We start from the raw sequence: 6,000 nt of genomic DNA, 5'->3' as shown, positions 1-6,000 counted from the left end.
CGAGGAGAGATTGAGAGAGAGCGAAGGAGGAGAGATAGAGAGAGAAAAAGAGCAGGGGACACGTGTATCAAGGATCGAGTCCTTCGAATCCTTCTTGAAGGATTGATCCTTTTTTAGGTAAGCCAAAATATTATTATTATATTTCATTAATCTTAAGGATTAATGCTAAGGATTTGTTATGGACCACCGTTGTGGATGGTCTTAGATATAAACTAATATCATATGGTCAGTCAGTGCGTATACACTCTTATCGGTTAATGTATAAAATTAATGAATTAACATAAATGATCACAATAAAATAGGCAAGTAAATCTATATGAGTGGACAAAAATTAATTAAAAAGAAAACTGAACGAAGAAAAAAAAGCAGTGGGAAAAAAAGAATATTTGATATGGGGGCAATAACTTTTATACTTAATAATATGCATTGAATTTTTTTAGTGGGGGGGCAACTGCCTCTTTCTCACCCAACGTGCATCCGCCACTGGTCCGAAAGCCTGAAGTTTTGGTTGCACTGAGTGACATCGAATCCGCTGAGTTTGGACAGTGAACTAGCCTGGAAACGGTTCCTGAAAGTGGCTAGCCGGTAAACATTCACGGTGGCTGGCATGACGGTTGACAGTAACGAATGTGAAAAGAGATCTTTATCAAAAAAACGTTATGAAAAAACAAAAAATAGGTTCAATGAAAATCTAATATGTATAAAAGTTTCGTCCTTACGAGGTGGTTTCCGGAAAAATAAAAAAAATCTATGATCATGAGATAAAAACATTCAAACCTTTCTCATAAAGGAGGAGAATATAAATTCCCATTAACTCGCCATTGCGTTAAGTTTCTAGGAACAAAACAACCGTACTGGATGGTGGAAAAACAGTGGCCAGCCTTCAAATCACCAAGAAAAACAGATGAGTTAGCCATGATTGGGGATTTTCTTTGTTTTCTTGAGAATCACAAAATGTGAGGATGATGTTCAAGGGTAGAAAGCTTGCCCCTTTTATAGGTGAAGAAAAATACATTTGATTTGGATGAGTATTATCGAATGAGACGTCGTGCTTGATTCACATTCTTGATTCACATCGGTGGAGTTAAGACATCTCTTAAGCCCGATGAATGAAGGCAACTCGTAACGTCTGGAGGTTAAGGACCAAATACGAAACAATGTCTTTTTGATACAAAGGTTCTCGAGGACGAATTGTCTGACTCGATTTGATCTCTATTGTTGCTCGAGCTCGTTCATTGCGGAGATAGAAGATAACGGCTAACCCTAATTCTCACCATCATCTGTCGCGAAAAAGAAAGTTCCTGAAGGGCTCGAAATGGACACATACTAAATCAGAATATCATTCGTGTAGCCCAAGACCATACGCAAAAAACGAAAAAGATCTTAACTCAAGCGGGAGTAAGACACGTGTCACGCCCATAGAGCTCTATTTGATGACGTGGCGCCCTGAAAAGAGAGAAAACTCTTCTTTATATATATGTAGACTAGATTAAGACCACACCATGATAAATATTGTATATTTAAATTATTTTCATATTATTATTTATTTTAATTTCATGCAAATTGTAAGACAATATATTTATATTAAATAATTGAATATAAAATTTAGTTAGCGCAAACACATAAATCAAACAATCACTTTTGTTTATTTACGATCATCTTACAGTACCTAAATCAAAATAATCAGTTTTATCTATTTTAAATGATATATAATTAAATTTAAATAATATTAACATATATATATCTATATCATATTTTAATATAATTATCTACTAAAATTCATACTCATATTATATGATCATTTGTATCTTTTGTAAGCCAATGACAACAAAATTTTCAATGTCTTGACTTTAAATTGCTTTATAAATTTATAACCATTTTAAAAAAATTACTGCAAAATTTAAAATTAAAGTATTAAGTTCTCAATACTTGTTCAATGCAAATTACGAAATCAATAAATTATATATTTTATATAGTATATAGTTCAATTTTATGATATTAAAAGAACTATATATTGAATATTAAAATCTATTAAATGAAATTTTCTATTCATATGGTTTTATGCTCATTTGTATCTTGTTATATCAAAAATTATAAACCACTAATAAAAAAAATTCAATTTGAGACTTTTAAAAATTTATATTCATTTTTTAAAATTTAAAATATATCATATACATAAAAATCTCAATTTTTTATTATATGATTAATGTGATTGTTTAATTTATTTTAATAATATAATATTAAAAATGATAGAGGATATAAAAATTGTTATCAAATATTCATTATTCAAAATCATTAACTGTCATATATATTTTGATCCGTAATTCCTTATATTTAAGAAAATAAGAAATAATATTTTGTGAACATTAATAATTAATATTATGGTTAGTTTAATAAAAACTATAGTATATATGGGGGATTTGCCAAAATGACTCAAAACTTGATTTTGAATACAAAAGTGTACCCCAAATTCAATCAAATGCAAAAGTAACCCAAAAGCCTAGTGAAATTACAACAGTCCCTTATGAACAAACAAAAAACTTGTATTCAGTTTTACCATTATAATCCTCCGTTAGAGAAGACTTCTTTGTAAGTCTTCTCTATGATGACTTCTTCGTAAGTCTTCTCGTTCAGTAAATCTTAAAAATAATTTTATTATTTTATAAAAAATATTTTGATGGGTAAAAAATTGAAATCATGTAATAATAATCATTTCTCAATGAGGTAAATTTAGTTCATCTGAAATTGAATTATTTTCAACATAGATGAGTGAATGTATTTTGGCTCATGAGTCATTGGTTTAGGGTTTGGTAACATATGTTATATTATTGTATGTATCTTTAGGGTTAGATTCTGAAATTTTATCTTCATTTTTTTCTTTTTCAAATTGACCCATATATGTTATCTAATAACTTGATTTAAACACTTTCTAAGTTTTTTTTTTATGTTTAAGAAAGTGTTTTTTTGCATAGTTAATTGATTTTAGGGTCTGGAAGACTCACAGAAGACTTAAAAAGAAGTCTTCAGACACATCCCGCCTAAATTTTAGTAGAATTTATTGTTCCCGCCTAAATTTTGGAATAATTTAGGTTTCTCGCCTAAATCAAAGTCTTCAAGGAGTCTTCCATAAGTATTCGAGAAGTCTTCCATAAGTATTCCAGAAGTCTTCCGTAAGTCTTCCAAAAGTCTTCGAGAGAAAGTCTTCTCATGGATTAGATCTTAAAAATAATTTAATTTTTTTATGAAAAATATTTTCACGGGTTAAAATTTGAAATCATGTAATAATAAACATTTTTCAATGATGTAAATTTAGTTTATCTGAAATTGAATTATTTTCAACATAGATGAGTGAATGTAGATTGGTTAATGAGTCATTGGTTTAGGGTTTTGTAACATATGTTATAGTATTGTTGGTATCTTTAGTGTTAGATTTGAAACCTTATCTTCATTTTTTGTTTCTTTTTCAAATTGACCTATATATGTTTAGTAAATATCTAATAATTTGATTTAAACACTTTCTAAGTTTTTTTAAGTTTAAAAAGGTTTTGTTGCATAGTTATTTGATTTTAGGGTCTAGAAGACTCACAGAAAACTTAAAAAGAAGTCTTACGACACATCCCGCCTAAATTTAAGTAAAATTTAGGGTTCCCGCCTAAATTTTGGAATAATTTAGGTTTCCCGCCTAAATCGAAGTCTTCCATAAGTCTTCAATGAGTCTTACATAAGTCTTCCATGAGTCTTCTATAAGTCTTCCAGAAGTCTTCTGGGTCGAAAATATTTAACCAAATTGGAATTTTTGTCTCCATATATAAAAAAATTTACACATTATCTTTCTTCCTCTCAAATGACTGCAACAATAATGTAATATTTCTCACTCTAGAACTCTCCAACCTCTCTCTAATCTCTTTGAACATCAAAACACCAAACTTTATATCCATTTCTCACATTTTCTTATGTCTTCTCACTAATTAATCTTCTTTTTACAGGTTTTTCATTACATGATTCTCATCTTTCACTCTTTCAAAGGTACATCTCTAAATTTTGGATATGAATTTATGTGTGTGTTTATATGTTATATTCTAAAAAGCTATAGATTCAACATAGTGTGACTGTTTTGTTTATTTTGTAAGCATACAATTTTAATTTTTGAAGTTTTTCTCTGTTTTGAAGTCATTTGAATGTTTTTGAATTTGCAGGTTTTTCCAGATCTGAGAGACTTTGAAAGACTTCCCAGAAGACTCTCAGAAGACTCTCAGAAGACTCTCGGAAGACTTCTGAGAAGCCTTCTTAGAAAGTCTTCTAATGCATTTTATGATAGAAGACTTCCCACGAAGTCTTCAGGAAGTCTTCCTAAAGTGGTATAAATTTTGGATATGTATTTTGTGTGTTTTATATATTAGATTCTAAAAAATTATAGATCCAACCTAATGTGACAGTGTTTTTTGTTATTTAAAATTTTATTTTTGAAGTCTTCTCTATTTTGAAGTCATTTGAATGCTTTTGAATATGCAGATTTTTCAGATCTGAGACAGATTTCAGAAGACTTCTGGGATAATTCTTGGAAGACTCTCGGAAGACTCTCGAAAGACTCCCAGAAGACTCTCGGAAGACTTCTTGGGAAATCTTCCAATGTATTTTATGCTAGAAGATTTCCCACGAAGTCTTCAGAAAGTCTTTCAAAGTCTTCTGCCCAAAGTGGTCCAAGGAAATGATGTGAAGTGGAGTCCAAGCTTATCTATGTTGAGGAATAATATCTAGCTGTGTAATAATTTTGTTAATGGTCTTTTTATGATTTGTATGTGTAATATTTTAGTTGTGAATTATTTTGTAAACTTTAAGAGATGTTAATCAAAAGAATGGTAAATATGTTCATGTTTTGCCAAAATTACTTGACTTTATTAAAGTTACTGATGCAACATACCAAAAAATATTTTAATCATTCTACCCACACATAACAAAGCACAACAGTACAAAAACTTAGTAAAATTTGCTAAAACTAAGAGAGAAGACTTCTCAAGAAACCTTAGTCAAATTCACAAAAGATCAAAATTGAATTTTAAGCGAAAGTTAAAATTTTAAATCTCATGGATGTTAAAAATTATATCTTATGAGGAAGACAACACAAACACAAAACATCAACTTAATAAAACAAAATCACCGGAGAAGACTTCTTATGAAGTCTTCTACAAGTCTTCTATGATGAAGACTTACAGAAGACTTCTCCATTTAGCTAGAAACATTATTAAACATCAATGTTTGTAACTTCATAATTTTCACCAATTAAGTTATAAATTTGACTCAGTAGTCCCAATATTGACTAATAAACATGAATTAGCAAGAAGATATTAAAAATTCATTTTAATTTTGGATAAATTTGAAGTTTAATAAAGATTTACGTAGAAGACTTCTTTTGAAGTCATCCACGGAAGACTTCAAAAGAAGTCTACTCTGTGTAGACTTCAAAAGAAGTCTTCTATTTAGGTCATTTTTGCAATTGCAAATTTACGAAGCAAGACTTCTTAAGAAGTCTACTCTACAGAAGACATCTTCGGAAGTCTTACTTTGTAAATCTTGGCTTACTTTTGAAATTGAATTTTTTTCGAAATTCCCAGAGAAGACTTCTCTGGTTGAACAGGTTACTTTTGAATTTGACCGAAGTTAGTCAGAATTTTGACTTTTTGTAGAAGACTTCTAGGGAAGTCTACCTGGAGAATACTTCAAAAGAAGTCTTCTCTAAGTCTTCCGGAAGTCTTCGCAAGAAGGCTGCTGGGTTACTTTTACAATTGACTATATTTGACTTTTTGAGAGAAGACTTCTTTAGAAGTCTTCCGTCGGATGACTTCTCTACAAGTCTTCTCTCGCGGGCAAAGGTTTGACCAAAACCCAAAATTAAACTCGAGAAGACTAGAAGTCTTCTCATTGATATTAAATGTTTTACTATTATTTTTCAATTGCAAAAGTAACCCACGTAGACATCTTCCTGCATTGAGAAGAGTTAGG

This window comes from Brassica napus, chromosome C7 (genome assembly GCF_020379485.1).
Source record: "Brassica napus cultivar Da-Ae chromosome C7, Da-Ae, whole genome shotgun sequence".
Lineage (NCBI taxonomy): Eukaryota > Viridiplantae > Streptophyta > Magnoliopsida > Brassicales > Brassicaceae > Brassica > Brassica napus.
This window is presented reverse-complemented; position numbering follows the sequence as displayed.